Raw genomic sequence first — 25082 nt, 5'->3', positions numbered from 1 at the left:
GAACAACATGTGTCACGTATTCAAGAAGGACAAGCTCATTCTTAGATCCATCTTCAGAACATTTAAAAGCATCTTTCTCTTCTTGGTCGCTTAACAAAAACTCGTTTAGTAATATGTGCAGTCAGATCTGGGTCCTCATTCTAGCCTCACCACTTACTGTGTGCTCTTGGACATGATTCCTAGCTTCTCTAAAACCAGGCCAATCTCGGGCTTCATAGAATTCAGTATGAATGGTGCTCCTGGGGTTGTGCAGTGCAGCAATCCTGCTAAGCCTAATTGTCTCACCTATAACAAGGGTACCTTTTTCATAGCAATACTGTGGGAATAATGTACATGTGGAAAGTGCCCAGCACTAGAGTCTGCTATATGGGAATCACCTAGTGAACAACAGCTTGCATTACCATCTTTATTATGAATGAAAGTTCTTTCAGGGTTTACCTAAAACCTAGAATTAGAACTTCAGTGTGGACAAACCACTATCCCCAGAGTAGGAAGGTAGGTTGGGCATAGGCATGTGTTGGGAGTAGCATTCATATTAGAATTGACAAAGAACAACAGTGAGTCCTCTCCAGTGCTCGACACACCCCAAAGCCAGTGATGGAAAATACATATATGCTACCCCCGTCCAGTCTTGTATCTGTGACATTTCCAATCAGTTACAGCACTGCATTGGCTTGGGACTTAGAACTTCTCAAAACAGGGCTCCTAAAAGCTACTACCAGTTGAATGGATTCGGGACGTGCACTGATAACCTATTTGCCATCCTTGGACTAAGTTCTCAAAGGAGTGTTTAAGTAAAAGTCAGGGTCTCTTTGCCTCTTCTTCTGCAAGGTCCTACACGTTAGAACCACTTCTTTCTAGGCAGTGTAATGTTAAGTGGAAAAGCAAAGGTCTGGAAGCAATGCCAAAGAGTCCTAACCTATGCACAGAGCCTCTTCTACACTTGACTATGGACAGATAGGGCCAACCATTGTCAAGCTGGGGAAGGCAGGACTCTATAGATACCTCATAGACATCCAAGATGTAATGGCTTGGGTGTCTTTGTTGTGCACTTCAACTGCCATGGGAGTGTTTGGAGGTGATCTGCCGATACCAAGGGCTCTCCATGTTTCCCCATTTACACGGGTCTTCTGACCTTGTTCACTTCCCACTGGTACTGCGACTTGAAAATGAGAGTTATAGGGATGACTTATCTAGATCCTGACTTCCTATCCTCTAATGCAGTGGTCAGCAAACCGCGGCTCGCGAGCCACATGCGGCTCTTTGGCCCCTTGAGTGTGGCTCTTCCACAAAATACCACATGCGGGCGCGTACCTACAGTGCGAAGTTGACTTAAAACTTGAAGTAAAGTTTATTAAATTAATTTTAGGGAACATTGTGGAGTGAAAGAAGATGTAGTGTCGAGGATTGAGAAAGGTATGTTGAGATGGTTTGGACATATAGAGAGGATGAACGAAAGGAGATAGACGAAACAAGTATACAAGACGAGATGGGAGAGTTGGAAGGGGTCGACCTCAGCGAACGTACCTCAATCAGATTGAGGACGTTTTTAGCAAAGGCCAGCTTAGGAGTACCCTAATTAAGTTAATAACAATGTACCTACCTATATAGTTTAAGTTTAAAAAATTTGGCTCTCAAAAGAAATTTCAGTCGTTGTTCTGTTGATATTTGGCTCTGTTGACTAATGAGTTTGCCGACCACTGCTCTAATGGAATAGCAGTGCTCTTTTCTGTCCCCAAACCACCTTATGACCACAGCAGTCTACAATTGCCATAGGTTTATCTTTCGTCTGTATTAAACTAGAGAGTTGGAGGGTAGTGGAGCATCAGGCAGAAGCTCTAAAGAAATGTCTATGTGTTAAGCAGGATTGCAAGGGACAAGAAAAGGACCCCAAGACAAATCCTTTGGGACAGTAATTGCAGCAAGAACAAAAGCTATCCATTGAGCCAGGAGAGTTGAATTGGAAACTGCTTCACGTTTTCTTTCCAGGCGAGCATAATGCCTCCCCCTTCTCCCTTTCCCTTCTCCTGATGCAGCGGGCTTCTATTTAATGGTTACCAGAAAAGGATCTTGGCATTGAATGTCCAGCTAGAGGTGGGAGATCATGCAAATTAGGCCAGTAGGTCCCTTCACCTCTACCAGAGGCTGTGGATGCCACTTTGCTTCAGAATTCTTTACAGTGCTTATAGTGCGGGGGTGTTGTTACTCTCCAGTTAAATAAATCTAAAACTACTGACCCAGGATTTTTATAGCAGTGCTGCAACCTTATATGAGGAAATGCAACAAATAGTCCATTACCACTGATTGGATATGGATTTTTGGCCTGGACACTTGCCACTTGGTAATTTTAGAATAGGGTCACTTTCGGAATTGGAAGATTCCTTGTGGAAGGGTGCTGCTGTTTGCTAAATAGTTGTTTCTTATATTTTTGCCCCCTCGCAGCCATGCTCCCCACTTCTAGATGGTAGGGCCAACCTCTCTGTCTGCCTGGAAGAGACGGCCAGAGCTCATCCTTCATCAGCTTACAGGGCTGCAGACGTGGCCATTTCCAAACGCCCAGGGTATACTTAACCACTTCCTCCTTCTAATCTCAGCACTTCCACTCGAAACACATCAGCAGCTTTGTAACTTGCATTTTATTTTGCTCTGTATTTTGGCCCTCCAGGTATATTGTGGTAGGAGGATGGGAGACTAGGGACCTGTGTTGTCACTGATTTCAGAATTGCACAACGACACCCTGAGTCATTGTCGCTGGAGAATCATTGAAGCAAGAGTGCCAAGCACATCCTTAAAAAACGTGGGTTTTTAAGATTGGATTCCGTTTCATTTTGATATGTGACTGCCTGCCTGCCTTGGTTTCACTATCTGTAAAATGGGAGCATTGGGCCCTGTTCTGCCTGGAGAATACTGAAAGGTGATGACTAAGGTGTGTGGTGGTAGTTCCTGAGGATCCCTCCAGTTATTCCTACTTACATATAAAAGGGTTGCCAGGCCCCAGATGACGAATACCATACACAAGCTGAAGGCACTGTGTGACCTGGAGAGGGACCTGGCCAGTTTATTTTCTCACCTGCATCTGAATATTAGACCCAATTAATGAAACAGGAAAACTGCTGGTCCTGGAACCCAAGCTGTGACCACTTTACCTCATTGTGCTAAACTTTGGTCGATTTTCCCCTTTTCTGCCAAAAATCTGTTTCTTGACATGATGTTGGTTCTGAGAAGCAGTGTACCCTAAACAGAAGCTGTCCCAGAGTGCTGAAGGGTTCTCTCAGTCTTCCTTATAGCCAATAGGTTAGACCAGTGGTCGGCGAACGGCGGCTCAGCAAACTGCGGCTCGGCCCCTTGAGTGTGGCTCTTCCACAAAATACCGACTTCTGCTCATGGGCCACGAAGTTTCAATCACACTGTACGTGCGCGCCTGCACGTGGTATTTTGTGGAAGAGCCACACTCAAGGGGCCAAAGAGCCACATGTGGCTTGCGAGCCGCAGTTTGCCGACCACGGGGTTAGACTAAGCCCTGAGAATCAGACACTAAATGTGTGTCTTCTGGTTGTGGTTGTTATGCCCATCTGTCACAATAGTGTCCTACTTCCTGGTTCTCTAGGTAAGACTAGAGATTCACATAAGCATCGATTTTGAAAGTGAAAATGTCGTCTTGCCTGTCTGTACAGGGTCTCTGTCCTAGGATTCAGATCAGACCTCTCACATGTTTATCTCGGCCTCTGATCTTCATGGCATGTCCTTCAGACTAGAGTGCTTCAAAGACAGGTTTGAACCCAGAGAGGCATGGCCTTTGTTATTATGAAGAATGATGCAAGATAGTTTCACCTTATCTGCTGCCTGTCTGACTTTTTGTGGCAGTTGACCCAGGGGAGGGGTTAGTACGTCAAAGCAAGAGATTGCTCTTGAAGCTTTAAATTCTTGCTTTCCCATCCAGAATTATGGTCAGCTGTTGAGATAGTCCAGCCAACCACCATGAAAGTATGGCAACTTCAAAAAATCATGAGCCCTTGGGATCGGCCTCCAGACCTCTGGCCTTGCATCAAAAGGCCTCTGGCTTCTCATGCCCTGGTGCCCTGATGAGGCACAGCAAGCACATGAAGTGCAGAGGAGGCCCCGAGACTGCTCTCCATGGCCAGCCCTTCACGGTGTGAGGAAGGGCTCCTCGTGACACATTCACACATGCACCCGAGCGTGCCTAACACCCAGCGACGGGAAGACCGACTCCAGGGACAGAGGGCATTCTCACACTGCCCGGGCTTCTTTCATCTGTCCTTCCTCTTTCATTCTTCCCCCCTCCTGTGTGTTTCTGTAATTTGTACAGTATCGTTGAGAGGTGTTGAAGGGATCAATAGCAATTCACCTTTTCCCTTATTGATTAAAGTGACGGCAAGTAAAAACGGCAGGCAGGACCAATTCATTTATCATGAGCTACCCATTTCCTCCCAGGCCAGGAGTGACCTCTCCGTCTCCCTCTTACGTTGCTGATCTGCAGCTGGGGTTACTCTGGTTGCTAGGCTGCTTCCATAGGAATGAGAGAACCACTGTGCTTGGCTCCTGTAATCAGAGCCGGGTGAGGAAGGAAACTGCAGGTAATGAGCAAGAAAATGTGCAGCCTATGCTGTGACTCTGGCTTTATTGGTGAGTTCACCACATGTGCTGTGCTCTCAAGAAGGGAAGCCTGGCATCAGTTGATGGACGATGCTGCCTCACCCAGAACTTCCCTCCACTCTGTTTTTCTAAAGGGCACACCCTGCTTTTATTATCTGTTTTCCCACAGAATATAAATTGAGTGTGGTGAGTGACACCTGTGAACTGGCTCTGTTTTTGCTGAAGGTGCAAAGGTTTGTATTCCTTGCAAGAGCCTTCAATAGTAGCTTTTGCTCACTGAGGAACATGGGGTGCCTGGGGTAGAGGTTGAGTCAGGGTTTGGGTGCTGAGAAGAGGTCTGTATCCACCAGGGGGTGCTTTCTCGACTCCAGAAAAAGCAAGGGGAGTGTGTATGTGTGCGTGCTTGTGTGCTTGCATGTGTGCGTGCGCACACTCGCTGCTCCATTCTCCCTCAATGGAAACACCCTCTGATTCTCACTTGAGAGGTGATGGAGACACCACCACCACCCCTTTTATGACACTTCAGGTGCCACACACTAAAGAGCTCATTTTTAAAACTGCGTCTCAAATGGCAAATACTTATTACTCCACTCACCTGATGGGATGGCCAAGGGTCTTTGAGCCCTGGGGCTCGTAAAAGGGAAGTTAGCACTTACCATAAAGGCAAAGCTTCTTTAGCCCAGTCTCTTTTCTCTTTGGGTGCCATCATTTGAATTTTGTTGGTTCTCTAGCAACACACTTACACAGAAGCAGCTATTGTCCACATGCCCAGCAAGGCCAGTAAGCCTCAGCCCCTTTCACAGGGCTGAAGTCTGTTGCCTTGAGGAGCATGAGCCGATCCCCAGAAACTCCTGTCTGTAGAGTTTTGGCTGAGGAGGCAGCACTTGGAGGGCTGCTGGGAAGCCGACCCTGCTCCATGGCCTCTGTCCTCAGTAGAGGGGCCCACTTACCTGAGGGGCAGTGCATGGTGACCAGTGGAACTAGCAGTTCCCGGAGCTGGTGGTTGCCCTCAGGGAGCTTGCAGTCTTACGTGTCAATCTTAGCACAGAGCCAGGCTGCTGCAGAAGAGCACTGTCATCGCAGGCATGTTTCCTGAGTGCCTGAGGTTGAGGTCACTGTTTTGGATGCCCTCTCACTGGGGAGATTTCGCTAGAAACCCAGCGTTGCTATGTCAGGTAGCTCTGCAGTCTGCAGATGCCAGACCTGGAGAAGGCAGCCAGCTCTCGGCGAAGCCGGTTAATTACATGTGAAGCTGCCAGCAGGACGATTGTTCTTTTACCACGGATCATTAATAACCCATTCTGGCCTGCATACATGGGGTGGGGGAGTCTCTGACAATTCCATCCCTTCCTCAGCTTGGTGGGACAGGTCTTCCTCCCTTTCTGTTTAAAGCTTTCAAAATAGCTGGGGGTGGAGGGGTGGGGGAAGGACAATAATCTCTTTCCATTTTAATGCACGAGTTTTTCACATAAGCAGGAAAGTGGCCCTCTGCTTTCAGATAGTCTTGGTAGCCAGAGTGCAAATGGCTCAAGGCTTCCCATGGGTGGGATGTGCTGGTGGCTTGGCTCTTAACATTTGCAGCAAACTACAGACCAGGCCCGATTTGGAGGTGAGGCAACTAGTGCGGCAGATGGCAGGTAGTCCTGCTCCCCTGGGGCCCGTGGTCGCACCGTCTTCTTCCTTCAGCCAAGGCAGCCTCATTCCTTCTATGCCTGAATACAGAAAACGTTTCCGGTTTTGAGAAACTTCTTTTTTTAGGAAAGATGGAAAAAAGCAAAGCAAATATAATATTGGAAACTCAATCTAGTTAGAAACATTTCCCTGTCAAACAAACTAAAATAGAGCTTTTCCTTTGTTGTTTAGAAAAACTTAGAATAGAAATCTACATTTCTACATAGAGCATTGAGTGCAAAAATAAAAAATGGATTATAAATAGAAATAAGCATGACCCATTCAGATTCCAAGGACTTGAGCATACAACCTTCAGAATACGGAGTTGGAGCATTTTGCAGCTCTAAGGGCTCTAGACATTCCAGTGGTCCTCAACCTTCTGGCCCTTTAAATACAGTTCCTCATGTTGTGACCCAACCATAAAATTATTTTCGTTGCTACTTCATAACTGTAATGTTGCTACTGTTCTGAATTGTCATGTAAATATCTGATAGGCAGGATGGTCTTAGGCGACCCCTGTGAAAGGGTCGTTCGACCGCCAAAGGGGTCACGACCCACAGGTTGAGAACCGCTGCATTATACAGTCCAATCCAAACAGTTCACAGTAGCTGAGAAAACTGAGGCATGAAGAAGGTAATCACTTGGGCACCTTCGCACAGTAATTCATGGGAGAGCTAAAGTCTCCACATTCCCATGGTGTCAGCCTTACACGTACCCTCTCCATCCACCACCTGTCCATCCACTTGCTGACAACAATAAGTGGACTTTGGTGGCATGTAAAAGGGAGTGGTTGTGTGTGACAGAGGCAGACAGAAGAGGTAAGCATGTGCATTCCCTAAGTAGTATTATTTCAATGAGAAAAGGCCAGGAGGCTAAGTCAGAGGAGGAACTCTTCGGGGCCTCAGCATTTTTAAAGACTTTAAGCGCTGTGCACAGGATGGAAAAGCGTGCCAGAGAGGGAGGGGGCCAGGTGTCTTGACAGACCTGGAATTTTCCATTGCTTTTCCCAACATGTGATCATAGAAAAAGTGCTGTCTTTTTATGCCAAAAACTAAGCTTCAAAAGAGCCCAAAAGGAACAACCAAAGAGTGGGAGCTGTCTTAAGTTGAGGGGTTTTTGTTTCTGTTTCTTTGGAGTTGGGGGCAACTTTTGTTGTTTTGCTTCATGTTTTGTTTTTTATTAACTGGGGGGGCGAGGGGGGAGCAGGTGAAATTTCCTAGCTGGAAGTGCCCTTGACTCCTTGGACAGGACTCTAGCTCAATTTGGCCAGGGCACAGGGTGGAACCCCCCCACCCCCCACCCTCCTGCATACTGTGCTCTTAGACGTGCCCCCTCCACACACAGGAGGATCCAAAAGCAATGGCATATTGTCGGGATCGGAGGCTCACCCCACCCTGGAGCTGTGCTGGTTACCCATCTTGTTAGTAGTGACGTCTGTCTTTTAAGGGGTTGTCAAGTGAGGGAGGAACAAATAACATTTTTCAGCAATTCAATTTTATTAACTTTCTCTCTGCACCCCCCCCCCCTTTTCCAAAGCACAGCTAGAGCTAAACATACACACAAGAGCTATATTTAGTCCTGATGGTGTGGTAAAGTAGGGAAGGCACACACACAGAGGTTTATCTGCTACCTAGTAAACACAGGGAGGTGTCAGGCTGGAGAATTCAATAGTAATAATAAGCATTTATATGGTGCAATGACAGCTTTGATACAGGGCATAATTTTCTTGGGAATGCTATTAATTGTGCTTCTGCCTGTGAGCGGCCCCCTGGTGAGGGGCTTGGAGCACCATGCAGAGTTAAGCTATATTAAACATCATTTAAAACTGTGTAAAATAGAAATGGAATAAAATGTGCAAAGGTCAGAGTGGCTGTGAACATGCAGACAGGGCCCTGGGGTAGAGAGGTTATTGAGCCTGCTGAGCCTAGTACACTGGGGGGGTTATGCTCACAGTTGTCCTAAGCTTCTTTGAGATCCCAGGTTTAGTCAGTTGGCTGGAGAGTTAGTTTATGGTATCCTCTAGCTTTCCCAAGTTCAGTTCTTCCCCAAAGGAATTTCAGAAACTACTCATTGTGGCAACAAGAGATGAGAGAAGACAGCCAGACAGAGTCTACCAGTGCTGTCCAATGGAACGTTCTGCAGCAATGGAAACGTTCTTTACCTGCACTGGCCAGTTTAGTAGCTACTAGCCATCATGGATATTGAGCACTTGAAATGTGTGTAGTGCAACTGAGGCACAGAATCTTTAATGAATGTAATTAATTTTAATTTAAATAGCCACATGTGGCTAGTAGCCACCATATTGGACAGCGCAGGATTCCAGACATTCCCTTCCCCACGCTAAGCTCTCAGGATGTGTTTGATTTGCTTTGCACTCTTCTTCCTGAATCAGTAATCTGAACTTGCCCCCATACCTCTGAGTGTTGTTCCTCAGTGCTTTTGTGACCTAGTCCTCTCATGATGTTGACTTATGCTTCCAAATTCTTCCATAAGGGCCACACACAATGCCAAGAAATGAAAAAGATCAATGCCTGCATCAAACCAGACAGCCATGGCCTTACCCTTGCTCCCTTTTCTCCTGACAGCCCTGAGTCAAGCTATAATACCAGGTGTTTCCTGGGCAGAAAAGAAGGGAATGGCTTTCGATCTGTGGCCAAGATCACAGATCTATCTGCAATATCATCACTGTACATCTGATTCAGTTGCTGATTTGACCCTTGAGTTCCCCAGAATCTGCAGGGATTGCAGAATTCCCAGCTCATCCAGAGAACACTCACCTGAATTTCTTTGGTTCCTTTAGCACCTGAATTGAAAAAACCTTTCCCATGGTTATTTCAGCACTGTGGAACGTTTGGAATGAAACCATTCGTTGGTGTGGCATAGTGTAGTGGAACAAAGCACTACACTTGTTACTAAATTCCCATGTTTAAGTCCTAGCTCCTCCATTCAATAAATCCGTGGCCTGGACAAAATCATTTAACCTCCGGAGGCTTCATTTTCCCCAATAAAAGGGAGTGTGTTGGACTAAGTGACCTAGGTACTGAGAGGACCTACAAAAGAGATCCAGCGGCCCTAATTGCCATTAAGCCCCATCCCTCCCTCAGGTATCTCCCTTTATATGTCAAGCCTACATTTAAAGCACCCCTCCCTGAGGCACCATAGGCCTCACCTGTGTCTAATTGCCACTAGCCCACACTTGAATTTGTCCAGCACCACAAACACCCTGAGCCAGACTGAGTGGCCTTGCCTCCTCTGGTTATTATCATACTCATGTGAATCTCAGGGAGTCGGGAACTGTCCCAGTTACTTTGGGTCATCCTCAGAGATGGCATTTGGGCCTGTTGCAGAAGGCAAGAGGCTTCTTAGCTTGGGCAGTGGGCCCATAAAGCAAAAGAGGGGTTCGTAAGTTCCTTGATGTGTACCGTCACGCTGACTGGCTGGTTGTTCAGCCCCCCTCCAGCCAGCAGTCACTAGTCACTGCTCCAGGGATTGTCCCCAGCCGCCCAGAGCCCCTGTGGAGCTGCACAGCTCACAAAGGGCCCTGTAGCATCTCTCATTGGGGAGCTGGGGAGCGGATGTCCTCAGTAGAGGTATTTTTAGCTGCCATTATACAGCCTCATCTTTTTGCAGAATGTTTTGTTTACTTATTTTAAATGAAATAAATAAAATTGAAGACTGTGGTCCCACACCCAAAAAGTGTTGGCAACACACCCCACGCCCACCACAGACTTAATTAATCCTAATACCAGGTGCTAAGGCTCAGATTTTGTCAGAATATTAAGCCAGAGAGCATGTACAAAAGAGAGAAGATCCGGAAGTAAGAGGAATAATGCAACTGGCCTGGTGTGAGGTGCGGAGAGCCGTGGAGCAGCCTGGGCAACACCTGGGAACAGCTCTCCTGGGCCTCACAGACCTGATGGATCTGTGATTGATTGAGTGGGCCTTGCTGCTAAGGACTTGGCAGCCTTCATTATGTAAGAGTCACTTCTGTGGCTTCCTTTTCTTCATCCTGTTCCCTGACCTGTCTCCTTTGCCGTGGTGGTTTTGGTTGTGTGCCACGTGATCAAGGGCTAGAGAACTTTCACAGAGCTTGCAGCAGACCCATAGCAGGATCCTGGATTGATCCGGCCACCGGTTCTCAACCCTGGCTGCACATTGGAATCATGGGGTATGGGAAGCTTAGGAAAGATACTAATACCTGGGCCTCTCTCCAGAGATTCTGGCTTCAGCAAGTACTGTCTTTTAAATTCCCTGGTTATATTAGGTGATACCAAGGAATAATTTTGTTGATTATGTTAGAAATGATAAAGGCATTGTGGTTATGTAAGAAAATAGCTGTATTTTTTAGAGATGAATACTGAAGTATGGAAGGGTGAAATGAGATCACGTCTGGGATATGTTTTACAATACTTCAGCAAAGAAAAAAAATAGGGGATAAATGACGTAACTAAAAAAATTTAAAAGCTCCCCAGGTAATTCTTATGTGCAGCTAAGGTTGAAACCCAGTGGTTTCAGAGACTGAGTTTGGACCTCGGCATCCTAGAAGATCAGCTTTGACTTTGGACTTTGTATGATCTAAGACTGACCTTTCAGGATAATAAGTTCCCATGAGCAATCTGGACCCTAACCTCTTGGGAGGTGAAGAACAGAATAGGCACAAATTAGACCTGTGTCTAGAATGTATATTCAGAGTGGACAACTAGACAGCTTTGACTTTTACTGAATGACCTCAGTATCACCCATCCTTGAAAGCTGCTGTGCCTTATAGTTTACCTTACCTGCCTTGTCACCTGCCAACACTTCACACACCACTCTGAGGACCTCTCTTGCCACATCGGGGAAATACATGCCACAGCAGAGTCCTCATTTCCTCAGTGCTCAACACTTTACCAAGTGGGATTTTGCTAAAGCTGGGGGATGAGGGAGCTGACCATGTAGTTCCCTCCCTTTCCAGGAGTCCACATGCTCTTATAGCTCTGAGTGCAAGTCTGTGAGGGCTCTTCTGTGTCCTCAGTGCCTTTTCCAACTCCCAAGCAGTGTTCTGCTCTGGCTGCTCGCTCATGGCAAATAGCAGCTTGCTACAGCCAAACCAAATAGAGCTCTGGAAGCTTCCATGCCACTTTTACACACCACAGCCTTGTTAGGACCCTGGCTTAGCAGCTCTTCATTCAGGGGCAAGCTGTTGGCTCCTGGTTGTTCAGGGGACTTTGTGATTTTTACCTAAACATTCAGTGAATCTGTGTGTTGCTTAAAGAAGCTGAAGCAGAGGAAAGGCTACGACTGCCCAAGGTTACCCAACCAGCCCAGGGCTTTGCTACCGTCAGTATTTACTGAGAGCATGGTGTGCCCTCTGTCCCACTCCCTGGGGAAGCCTGAGACAGCCCTTTCCAGCAGATGCCAGCTTGAGAGAGGTCCCAAAGTCACTCCTGCACCTTTGTAGGAGGGCCCAGAACATCTGTCTTTCCTGCCAGGGGCTGAGACAGTATTGGTCCTACCACTGCCCAGTGCCTGCATCCAGAATCCAAACCAGGGAGCTTCTTCCATAGTCTAAAGAACAAGTGGCCTGAGAGGCACTAAATTTTAAACTTCAAGACATATGGCCTGCTCTGTATTTCTTCACAGGACTCTGGATGGAAGGAGACAGACGCTCTCCCTAACTCTGTGATGCTCCCCAGTACATACCTCCCATCACCACTCTTAGACTATTGCTTCCCTCATTGTATTGAGCTCCTCAAGGGCAAGGACCAAGTTTGTCATCTCCATTGTTTTCCCAGCACGTGGCACCATGCCAGTCACTGGACTGGCTCTAAATAGACATGACATGAGTAAGGACCAAAGAAAGGCTATGGCAGGGACCTTAGCCACTAGGCTAAGGGTCAGAAACCTAACATTTTAAACAGTAGTTTCTCATTCTTTGGGCCTTATGAACCTAAACTGTGTGGGGATCTTGAGCCCTGCCTGAGGTCGCTTGTAGAGCAGCCTATGACTAGGGAAGGTTTCTGGCTGGTGACAGCTAGAGAAACATGGTCTTTGGTTCTCTTCCCACTTTTCTTTTAAATAAATAATAGATTCTCTGTGCCTTGGTTTCTCCCATTGGATATTCATGGGCCTGTAAGCAATCTGTCCTCACCTGGGTCTCTGAGCAGGGTGACATGTTTGTAGGATGGTTCCTCTTTATTTCTCCAGGGCAGTCAGTCAGTTGCTACTTGGCCAACTCTCTTAGAAGTTACTCCTCTTGAACCTGAATGAAACCTCAGGGACTCTATCTCAGCTTAAGTAAAACCACGTGCAAGAAGGACTTCTGGAGTTAGTGACAGGACTGTCCTGCTGGTCTGACCACCTGGTCCTCTCCCTGCTCTTACAGGCTCCAGAGCAGAGATTGTCTTCCTGGGTGCCCTGGAATCACCTGGATATATTTTTTAAATATTGCAGTCCTGCCTGCCTCCTCCCCCTGCAGTATTCCACTAAATTTGATCTAGAGCAGCAGTTTTAAACCTTTTTATTTCATGGCACACATATACTAATTACTAAATTCTGTGGCACACCAAGAAATATTTTTTGCCAATCTAACAAAAAAAGGTGTAATTTAGATTCATTTACACGGGACGGCTATTGTTGTGCTGGCTGTTGTCGTTTTTGTATTTGACAATCTAAAGGAAAAGAGGTCAGTGTCCCTGACCAAATAGTAGGTACTGCATGTTTTAAAAACCCTTGTGGCACGCCAGTTGAAAATCGCTGATCTAGAGTCTGAACATTGGTATTTTTTAACAGCTTCCTCACTGCTGGTACTTGGGACAGAGGACTACTGTCTCAAAGAGCCTTCCCTGGAAGGAACTGTGATAGCACTTGAACATCCCATACCTCCTCCCTCCCCCTCAGGGAAGGTAATAGAAGAGAGCATGTGTTTGTTTGCCTCTTCTGAGCATCCCTGTGGCACCTTCCTTAGCCAGTTCTTAGACACAACTCCCCACTGCTGCTTTTTTTTTTAAATCCTCACCTGAGGATATTTTTCCATTGTTTTTTTGTTTAGAGAGAATAGGAGGGATAAACATCGATCTGAGACACATCGATTGGTTGCCTCCCACACGCACCCCAACCAGGGCCAGGGATTGAACCTACAACCAAGGAAAATGCCCATGACTGGAATCGAACCCGGGACCCTTCTATCCACTGAGCCAAACCACCCAGGACGAGTCCCCAGCTTCTTAACCTTGGGGAAGTGACGGGAGAGGAGATAGGTATTGGTGGACAGTGGTTGAATTTTGTTTTGGAAGACATTAGTGAGGGAGAACAGTCCAGAGCTGTGTTTGCAGTTTAAGATGAAGATTTTCTTAAATGTCTTTATTGATATTTTAGAGAGAGAGGAAGAGAGAGGAGTAGAAAGGTAGAAACATCATTGATCGGCTACCTCCTGCACACCCCCTACTGGGGATTGAGCCCGCAACCCAGGCATGTGCCCTGACCAGGAATTGAACTGGCCTCTTAGCCACAGTGGCCTGGCAAGATGAAGATTTTTTAAAAATTCTACTTCAAGGAATCTCACCTGGGTATAGTCCATCAGCTCCCAAACATCATACCCCCCACCCTTCAGTAGCAGAGTCTGCCTTATCAGTTAGAGGCAAGGCCAGATACCAGCTGAAATCCCAGACAGCTTCCTACCCTCCTTGCATATCTTGTCAGATATTTCAAGCTTTAAGTCCTTATTCGTGCTCTGCCTACTTGGCTGGCTGTTCTTGCACTTGAGCGGCTTGTTTGCCTGGACAGGTCCAAGCTGTCTGAGCCATCAGCAGCTGCACCTCCTCCCTCGCGCCTTCTGTCTGAGCCAACCTTGATTCACAGTAGTGCAGATGGCCGCAGCCGTATCCAGCGACATCTGCCACTCCCATCCCTCTCCTGCCCTGCTTTCCCAGAGATGAAGGGGCTGGGCCAAGCCTTGCCATAGGTGAAGCTGGGGCTAATACGAAGACTACTCTTTGTTTATACTCTGGCATATTAGCCTAAATGACGTGATAAAAAAAAATGTTTTATCAGAACCACGTAAGACAAGGATACAGCAGGTCTAAGTTCACATTGTGCAGAAAACACTTTCCAGCCTGCATCACAGCTAATCTGTTTTTGCAAATAGCCTTAGTTCCACCCACTCTGCTTCCTAAGTGTTGCTTGGAATTAGGGTGAGCTGAGAAAGAATCAGAGGCAAGAGTAGGTGTCAGAAATCACCTTTCCCTCTTGCCTATCCTTTCCTCCCTTTAATGCAGACTTGGCAACTTCTCAAACTACTGCTCTTTAGGCTCTCAGTCCCATTCAAGGGACTGAAAGGTAGTGCCCTGTAATACACCATTGTAATCAACTAGTTTCCCTTCTCCTTGTCCCTCGCTAAGAGAAATGAAGTGCCGGATAACAAATGTGAGAGGGGTCGTGCGTGACCTTGTACACAAGAAAGATATGGCACAGCAGCCACAGGGCTTCACTCTGCCTTTGCCCTTGCCAGCTTGCTGCTGAGCTGCAGAGAAGGCACGGGAGTCAAGGTGTCCCAGCTAGCAGGCCCTGCCTGAGCGAGTCCACAGCCATGTAGCAGTCTCCTTCAACCACCTGTGCAGGGTAGGCTCATGGGGGCAGGTCGTCTGTAAATCTAAGGGACCCTACCTAGCAGCTCTTGGAATGCCATTGGTACAGCAAAACCCATATTCAGATGATGCACCCTGAGGCTTAGTTAGCTGTTACACACGTTATTGCAAGGCTTTCTTCTGCACTGGAGAAAGCAGTTTTAGGCTGCTTAAGCAGGGAGGAACATAGCCCCCAAAGCCAGCCCTTCTCATAGGCAGATCGCAGAACTGAGGTACATTATTTTCTCTCTCTCTCTCTCTCTCTCTCTCTCTCTCTCTCTCTCTCTCTCTCTCTCCAATTTGAGCTGTTTTCTTCTGAATAAGAATATTTTTAATCCTGGACAATAACAAAATATCTTTACTGGCACCCAAGGACCAATAATATACTGAGGAAAGAAAACAGAGGCTACCAGAAAAGGTGTCTGCTTCCATCCCTACAATTTGAAGCCAGTTACTTGGTGAGCATGAGGCCAATGGATGAATGGAATTAGGGACCTTCCACTCCAAACATCATGGTACCTACAGCCTAGGGTAGGGTCTACTCTTTCCTATCTAATTTGCTAAGTGAGGAAGGGAGGTTCTTTACCATAGTGAAGTACCCAGGAACCTTTTTGTTTCTCTCAAGCCACATGACAGATATCACCAAACTGGTCAATTTCGTGTTCTTCCTGACTGGTCCTTCCCTCCTGGGTTTGTCTAGTATTATATGTTGCTTTCTTTTCTTGCTATAATTTTAACCACAGGAAAGTCACTGTTGAATCCATTCTCTCCTCCTCCTGTCTGACCACATTTTAGTGACCTGCCTGCTCTTGTTTTTGATCCACAGATTCCAGTCACTTAGAACTGCTGGACTGAGAGAGACCACAGGCACAGTCCAGTTCTGAGTTGGGTCCCAGGGACCTGAAATGACAGTACTTGTCTTAACTCTTAAAGAAAACGTCAGATTTATAGCCAAAAGCCTTAGCAATACCTTGTAGCAGATACACTACCCCACCCCCAGTTAAGAAAGAGAATGGCCCTGGAGCTGCTCAGAGCAGTGTCAAGAGGACACCGAGCGCCAGGGAGGCTGCTGCCTTCCCCATCTGCCGTGCCCCTCATCACAGAGCAGTTCAGAGGGTTGGCCTGGGGTAGGGAGGTGTAGCCCCTGTGTTCTGCCTTCTATCCTCACTGCGGCACTGCCTGTAAACCTGCTTTGGAGACCTATAGAGGCTGCCACGCTACCAGAGCTGCCTGTGCTGCTCCATCATCTGGGTGTCTGCTGGTGCCAGGCTGCATAAGTACTTCTCAGCGCCCAGCACAGGGCTACCTCTTTTACATTCACTGAAGCTTTAGACGTGAGAGAGGTCTCTGGAGACCAGCAGGGAAAAGATTCCCCACCTGACTCTTCCTGGGTCTCGGTTCCAAACGGAAAAGCCCACCACATGGCCCCTCCGTGTCTCCTACGCCACACACCCGATTCCACCTCGGCCTATTCCTTACAGTTAGAGCAGCAGTTCTCCTCGGTGGGTGGGACAGGGGGTTCTGAAATCTTTACCCTGGTCATATTTTTGAAACTGGAGCAGTGAGGCCTGAACTGCCAGATTGCAAAGGAATGACCTTGTGGGGAGCCCAGGAACAGCACAGCCAGCGTTTGTTGTGGTTGTTGATTTCCACATGTTAAGTGGTTCTTTCTAGTTGTCATCGAACATCCCTGCCTCCGTGTGACGGTTAGGCTCCGAGTCCAGTGGCCTTTGTGCAGGGTCGGGGGAAAGAAAGCTTTGCTGCTTTACTCTGGCACCTACAGCATGGAGTCGCCAGTGGGGAACTACTGAAGCAGCACTCTAGAGAATCACCAGGGAGACCCCTCCATCTCCCGCCAAGCTAAACAAAGCCTGCCCTTGCACTGTTCTGAATCACACCTCACCAGCTTCACTCCTCCTTCCTGGCTCAGCACAGGGCACCGCCTTCCGGGAAAGTCCTGAGTGTCAGCAAGAGAGGCATTTGAGGAGAAACAAACTCATGTAGGAAGCGGGAGTGCCAGTCAGTCATCTTTTAGGTAGAAAGGAAAAGGGCATCAGAGCACATGGGGCCTGGGTTGGATTCTTGTTGATTCGGTCTTGCTGCGACAAAGGGGCCAGCTCACCGGGTCCAGCACTGGACACTGCCAACCCCATCCAGCTGACAGCCAAACACAAAGAAACGCATGCTCTGTGTACACAGACGGGTCTGCATGTCAGCATGAGCCCATTTTTAGCCCTTGCCCAGAAAGGGCGGCCGACAACACAGTAATTTAATTAAATTTGCCTCCCTCCGTGGCCCACATATTTGAAGATGTTTGGGGGGAAATGAATCTGGCTAAGGAACATTACCCTGCCGCTCTGCACTGCCCCAGAGCTGAGCCACAGTACCGTAAAGGGTCTCGCCATCCTGAATATGGCCCAGGGCATCTGTCTGCACTGCAGGCTCTCTGGCCAGGATGACTGCTGGCACATCTGGCAAGGCAGCTTCTGGAAGCAGTCCGTCTCCATCACAGGGACTCCCCACCCCTTATTTTGCAGCAGCCTCAGCAAAGCCTCGGCAAAAACTAGAGCCACAGTATTAGCTCTCCCCACTGATTTCAGTGTGTGGAAGAGAGAGGCAGAATGAGAGGACCGCACCCCTCAACTGATACCGCAGCCTCAGTAACAGTTATCACCCCAATTTCAGTGTTACTTCTGCCCTGAAAATGATAGTTATTTAGGGACTTGAAATTGATTTCCCCTACTTTTACTTCCAGAGAACTTATTACCATGTTTTATATCACAGATGCTCATCAGTTGTTGTCCATTATGCCTGTGCTCGATCCATACCCATACTCCACGCCCCACAGACCTCTGCTTGCCTCCCAGCCAGCCAGCGCTTGTCTTGCATTGAGTTCAGCCACTCCTCAGGAGGCACCTCAACTTTTACTTTCTCTCGTCTTCTCCCTCTTGTCCAGAATGTCTGCCCTGTCTTCTTATCACTTACCTCTCACCTGTCTCTCAGCCTTTATGTCCTAGGTCAGCGGTACCATGCTTGCTGGAGAAGAGCATTCTCTTTGGTTAGCTCTCTCCCCACCAAAAGCACATCCTCCTGGCCGGCTAATCTCTCCTGCGTAATGATAGCAGCACCTCCGAGATAAAGGGAATTTCTCTGGCACAGCTTGTATCAGCACCAGCAGAACACAGGCTGTTGCTGAGGAGTGGGAATCATTAGAGTCAGACCATTATTGGAGGGGACTGGTCTCTAGGGGCGCTAGCAGAAATTACCGCTCCTTAATAGATGGAAACTCATTTACTTGAACCCCCCGCCCTCCTCTTTATTCCTCTGCATTCCCCACCTCCCTTCTCTTCCTGGCTTTGAAGTGGAAAAGAGATGTGACTCCACCAATCCAAGATGGCAAATTTCTGCTAAATTGACTTGGTTAAAAGAGATCCTTGGTTGAATGAAGCTGTTCTTTTAAAATGTTTCTGTTGGGACTTCTCTTGAAACCATTGTGAAGATGACAGGACAGATTCTAATTAAATGAGCGTGATAAAATTATAGCCAGGGCCACTTTGTTTCCCAAGAGTCTGTTGAAATGTTCACTAGCTTCTTAGACCCCCGTTTCAGAACAGGTCTCTGAAGCTTGGGCCCTCAGAGCTTCCTAGTACCAGGGAAGGCAAGGGAGTTCCGGAAGCAGGCCTCCTGACTTCTCTGCTTCTCCAACGGTCCTCTTGACCTTGAATGGACCTCTGACACGATTTAGCTTCTGCAAGCCTTCCCCACGCAGGGATACATGTTCTTTTTAAAATATATATATATTTTTATTGATGTCAGAGAGGAAGGGAGAGGGAGAGAGAGAAACATAAATGATGTGAGAAAATCATTGATTGGCTGCCTTCTGCACACCCCCTACTGGCAGGGGGGAGGGTCAAGCCCACAACTGGGGCAGGTGCCCTTGACTAGAATCGAACCTGGGATCCTCCAGTCCTCAGGCTGAGGCTCTATCCACTGAGCCAAACCAACTGGGCCTATTATTTTTTTAATCCTCACTCAAGGATATTTTTCTATTGATTTTTAGAAAGTGGAAGAAAGAGGGAAAGACAGAAATATCAATGTCATAGAAACACATCAACTGGTTGCCTCCTCCATGAGCCCTGACCAGGGCCAGGGCCAGGGAGAAGCCTGCAACCAAGGTCCGTGCCCTTGACTGGAATCGAACCTGGGACCCTTCAGTCTGCAGGCCTACGCTCTATCCACTGAGCCAAACCAGCTAGGGCCATGTTCTTTGTGTATTTTTAATGTTTTTTTTTAAATGGATTTTAGAGAGAGAGGAAGGGAGAGGGATAGAGAGATAGAAACATTGATGAGATTGGCTGTCTCCTGCACACCCCCTACTAGGGATTGAGCCCTCAACCCTGGCATGTGTCCTGACCGGGAATCGAGTCCAGGACCTCTTGGCTCATAGGACAACGCTCAATCCACTGAGCCACACGGGCCGTGCGATTCATGATCTTTACCTTACAGCTCTTCGCTCTTGTAGGGAAGGGAAGGGAAGGGCAGTATAAGCAACAAATGCTCCTTTTAATTTATAAGCTGTTTTGGGATGCCATAAGAGCTCCCATGCTCTAGAACACTTATGATAGAAGAGAAGGAAAACGTTGCCTGATTCCTCAGTTCTAGCTGTCTGAATAAAGTCATGAGTGGCACCAACTGTCTCAGAGCATTAAACACAGATAAAATGCTGGTACAGAAGGACTTCCCCTTCTCTTCCTCTCTCTGGAAGCAAACTGGACGGGATTGCACCAAATTGCAAACTCCAGGGGGCACTAATCACTTTGTAGTTTCTGTAAATGGCACCCCCTGGAGTTGTAGATCATGGTGGGACCTGCTGGTAATAGTGCTGGGTTGATAACACAGAGACCAGGGACTGTTCTCTGCGTCACCAGCGATGTGACACTGGGAACGTCACATCTCCCTGGGCTTCATTTTCCTCATAAATAAAATGAGGAGGTTCGCCTAGATTTTCTGAACTAACTTGGAAGCTCCCTTCACTGTCTCCATATCTCTGAAGTTAGATGTCATAAAACATCATCTTTCCTCGGTGTCCATTGCTGTCCCAGGGTCGACCAGCCTGGGTAACACACCCATGATGTGAAGGTGCCCTCAGCTGACTTGATACCACTGGGAGAGCAGCTGCGGACTTAAAACAGGAATCTGGAAGAGGGATTAAAGAAAGGGAAAGCTACCCTGTAGGCGCAGTGGCTGAAACAAGAACATGGAATAGGCCAATTACTTATTCTTCTTGTGTTCATATTTCTGTGTCTTCAGGACCTTTTCTCTCACACACATAGATACAGCATACCCAGTAATTGCAATTACTTCCCTTACAAGAGCAACAAAATGAAATGCAAACATGCTTTCAGATATCTCAGTCTGGCCATATCCCCCCAACTCTCCTCTCCCCATTTCTAATTTAAAAGTTGTCTTCCCTTTCCCTGGTCCCTCAGCAGTCTCTTTCTTGGCACTCCCTCCTTTCTTATTCCAGACTTTCCCAATTCATCCCCTTAAAGAGATGAATTGGAAGAATATGCTGTCATGTCTGGAGGAAGCCATTGTCAATTCACACAGGCAGACATTAATAGGATAAAGTATTATCCGACTTCCTTTAAGTCCAGAAATTAAGTCTTCTTGCAATGGTAATAGATTATAACCTGTAACCACTGCAGCGGTGGGTCGCAGGAACAAGCTGTTAGTGTCCGAGGCCTCAGCCTCATTTTTGGGACTGTGCTGGGCCTATTGTGAGGGAAGTGCTGAGCATTCCTACAAACATGGCTGCACTATCCAGGGAACTGCCTCTGCAGAGAGCTGCCAGTAACTCATTCAGTTCCCCTACAGGGTGCAATCTGAGTGGGAGAAGCTGTCTCAGTGGTTTTAATGAGCCTGGATGAGTGGGTAGGTAAAGGGGAGAAGCCAGGGCCTTGAAGACTAGGAAGAAGTAGCCTGAGGCCAGGAAACCAAACTTTGCACAGGAAACAGTTAGTGTGTGAGAGCCTTTCTCAGTCATCCTTGCTGACTCATTGAGCAGGCAGAGTGACTTATCTAGTGAATAAATCAACACCAGCACAGACTCGGGAAATCAGGGTTGAGACCTTAAAGGAACTGTTAGAGACTATAGATTAAGGACTTGCCTTGGAAGAGGAAACAGCATGAGAACTGTTGGCGTAAAGAGCCATCAGTCTTCTAGAATGGAGTACTCTTGCTGGATAGCCTAGGTCCTCTCATGGCAGACGATTGCACTTAAGTGGGGGCCAGGGAGCTGATATGGGAATTAATTGGAGTATGCTTTCTATTAGTGGGGTTATAGGAAGGTGGGTGAGTAAGAAAGAAACAAGTGGATCAAGGACTCTTCCTTTGCTATTTAGCAATTAATCTAAACTTTAGTGATTGCTCCAGAATTGTTCCCTGGTGCAGATTGCATGGACTTGAAAGGCCAAGTACTACTTTGGTCCACATAGTCTCCACACCTGGCATTAGAGTAGCCTCTCATCTCAATGCTTCCCTGCTGTAGGTTCAAAAACTTCTTGAGGGGTAAGCTAGAGAAGACAGTGCCATCCTTTCAAATGCTGACATTGACCAGAGAGCTTCCCCTGCAGGCCTAGGTCTAATCTCTGACTCACTGCCAGATCCATGTACACTGAACTCCCAGTCATCATTATTTTTTATGGGAAAACATGATTTATATAACGCCCTCCCTCTGGAATAATACTCTCTTTGTAGATAAAACAGGGAGTTGCACCCTCTCCTCACCCTTCTTGGCTATGCCTTAATAGAAATGAGGGAGTGTTCACAGGAGCCCTGAATAAACCCATCAGGGTTCGATTATGGCCCTGAGGGCCGGTTGCTTCCCCCAAACAGTGGACAGCCTCCAGTTTCAGGAACAGGACTGTTGTGGGTAGGTGATATGGCCCAAATACTGACAGCAAAGCTGGCGTGGACCAGAAAATAACACCTATGATCATCCTAAAAGCTAATTCTGCCTTCATTAGGAAATAAAGATGCATTCTTTCTTAGGCTTCTCTTGGAAAGTTGATCCTCCCTGCTTTTCTTCTCTGTTCCATGCCATGAATTTCACACTAGTAGTCCTCCCCCATCCAGGGTCCAGCCAGCCTCTTTCTTGATAGGGTAGAAGAATCTCCCTGGCGCTCCTCTTTAACTGCATTGCAGACCCTTAGCCTGTGTGTCTGCCATATCGCTCCATTCTGCTCTCATTTGCTCAAATGATGGTGATTTTTTCCTGCCTTTCTTTTCTCCAAGCTTTCCAATACTGCTTTAAAGCCCCAACAGCCCTTTTCTCTTCTGCCTCCTGGTGCCTCTGCCCTCCCCACCCCTACCCTTGGTAAGGCACCCTGGCAGAGAAACGGGTAGGTGGAGAATACTCCAGAAAGCTTACCCTCTTAGCAAGGGACCAAGGCTTCTTTGGTAGATGTGTCCTATCCCAGCCCTTCAGCTTGTGCACCAACAGCATCTTTCCTTTCTTCCTGCTCACCACAAGGAAAGATAATCTATTCCTAGACACAATGCCTCAGGCCACTATAGAGCTGGATTAGGGAACAGAGCACAGGGCAGTGTCTTCTAGGAAGAAAAGTACAACCTAGCTTTCCCACAGTGCTCCGGCTCATAGATGGTGCAATCCTGCTGTCCCTGACCACTGGATAATCACCTCTCCTCTCTGGAATAGCTCAGTAGGCCTTTTCTCTCCCTTTAGGCGTGGATGGGATTCAGGAATAAACGCGGTGATGAGGGCTAGGCAGTTGGCCTATTCCCTTAAATATATCATGAAATAACTACCAACTATATAGCATTACTAGGTGCTGTCAGGCACTAATAAGTGTGATTTTATATCTATAATTTCAATTCTCACAGTAGCCTATGAAGTAGTAAGATAAATTCTAACATTATGTCCATTTTACAGATGAAGAAACAGTATTTGTCCAAAGTCACACATCTAGTTAAGTGATAGAGCTAGGCTTCAACCCAGGAAGACTGGCTCCAGGTCTATACTTAAAAGTGCTCTGCTATATTGCTTTGCAGATATGTATATTCCACTGATCTGTTCCTGGAGCCTTTATCCCTACTCCAAGAAGCAGTTTACTTCATTTTAATTTAAAGAAAAGACAAAACAACCTTAATCTACTGCCCAAACCATTCTTCCCTCTGAGGGGAAGGGTACTTTCTGAATGGATGGAGACCGAGAGAGGTGCTTTGAGACAAAGGCTGCCTTACAGTTTAGCTGAGGCAGGATTTAGAAATGGCATGAACAGTGCCTGTATTAGCTGATGGCATAGAGCGCTGAGTGCTAGCAGAGGAGATAAAATCAGACATATGTTTGGCTATATATATTCTCTCTCTCTCTCTCTCTCTCTCTCCTCTCTCCTCTTTCCTCTCTCCTCTCCCCCCCCCCCCCCCCCCCGCCTTTTCTCTTTCCTCTTCTCTAATTTTAAGTCCCTGCTGCATTGCTGCAACAAAATGCGGAAGCATTAATTATGCACTCTGGCCCCCTGAGGTAGTGGCCCACTCAACCCTCTCCCAGTCTATTCCATCTCCACTGAAGGAAGCCAGAGCTCTACTACTAATGGCCATGGACTCTGGACCTCTTTGTTATGTTGTTCCACCTAGCACCCAGGAAGTTGCTAGCCTCAGTACATGTTAAACAGCCATGATAAAGCTAATATCTCTAGGCCTGAGAAACTAGCCTATCTACTCTACCTTCACTGAAAATAGGATGCAGCATTACACTGAAGAAAAGGCCCTGGAGCAGATGATGGGAGTAGCAACACAGCATGGCATTTAAAGAGCTAGGGCTGGGGTGGATACAATGGAGGAGAGGAGTTAAGGAGCCTGCCAAGAGTCTGATTGCCGAGCCAAATAGAAACCACTCCACTATGGAGAACTTAACCTGATGGGTGCTTTAAAACCTCTGTCAGTCCTCTACTCTGCAAAGTTCCAGGGCAGGGAGAAGGCCAAGCCACCTTTTCCACTGTGAACACACTACCTTATCTACTTCACTCTTTCCCTGGCAGCGGCTACCCTCTGTGGGCTCCTGTAATGTCTGTTTGCCCCTGAACCTGAGAATCAGGAAGCTGTTTCATGCAGTTCTGAGAATCTAGCTCCTTAGTGAGCACAGAGTTGTCTTGGGCCAGCTGTCAGGCCCCTGTGGTCAGAATTCTGGTCAGGCCTTGAGGACAGTAGAGCCAGTTCTGAAAGAGATCGAGCAGCTCTAAGAGGAAGGAGAACACAGAGGTATCTGTAAGAAGGTCCCATTTCCACTGCATATTGGACAGGAAAGAAATGTGTTCTTGCCAGTAAGGGCCCAAGTGAGAGCACATTTGGCTTGGGAGTCAAAAGAGCTGGGTTTCAGTCCCACCTCTTCCGCTAACTAGCACTGTGACCTTGGATACATCTTTCCGTTTCTCTGGGGCTTGGTTTCCTTGACTGTAACATGTGAAGGGATTAGACAAAATGATTTCTCATGGCCTTTAGAAGATCTATAATGAATATTCTCTAACAGCTTATAATCAGCAGTAGAGTCTTTTCTTCTAACGTGTTGCTAAAACTCTGCCCCTGAAGAGCTACCCACCCATGTTCCATTCTCAGGTAACAAACACTACGGTTGGACCAAGCTCTCGGATGAGTCGCTAACACAGCTGCTCTTTCAGTGCTTGTGGGACTCCTGAAGAGTTGTCCCAAGTACCTGCTGCTCTAAAAGCTCAAGTGGTGCTTAGGTCAAGGAGTAGGCCCAGTGGAAAGGAACTCCTACCGCTTCCAGGAACCATAAGCTTAGTCTCCCCCCCCCTCCCCTCAACTCCTTTGAAGTTTTTTCTGAAAAAGCATTTTTTTCCTCAGATTCCAAGTCCTACGTTTGCTCCACCCCCACGACAAATGCATTTGTTCTTAGCGCTCTTCCCCAAGGAATGTTTCAGGCCCATCTTCTTTACCTCTCCAAAGAAAACCTTTGGTGGGTCAAAGACCCTTTGGTATTCCCCGAGATACTGTAAATACCTGAAACTCCCAAAATAGCTGTTCAAATAAGGAAGGGGTGATAGGAAAGACCTGAAGGAGACAAATTCCTCATTTGGCCTTTGAAAACGGATATAAAACAGACTAGATGTGCTTTGGTGCACAATGGGGGGGGAATTCCAGGAATTTTCACGT

At 47.2% G+C, this 25082-nt stretch overlaps 1 protein-coding gene across 1 annotated transcript in view; it reads left to right on the top strand.

The window, feature by feature from the left end:
* The window catches only part of SND1 (staphylococcal nuclease and tudor domain containing 1), a 439366-nt gene that overhangs the window by 349353 nt on the left and 64931 nt on the right, over window positions 1-25082 (top strand). The window lies entirely within an intron of this gene.

Source organism: Myotis lucifugus, unplaced genomic scaffold, assembly GCF_000147115.1.
Source record: "Myotis lucifugus unplaced genomic scaffold, Myoluc2.0 scaffold_73, whole genome shotgun sequence".
In the NCBI taxonomy this organism is placed as follows: domain Eukaryota; kingdom Metazoa; phylum Chordata; class Mammalia; order Chiroptera; family Vespertilionidae; genus Myotis; species Myotis lucifugus.
This window is presented reverse-complemented; position numbering and strand designations above follow the sequence as displayed.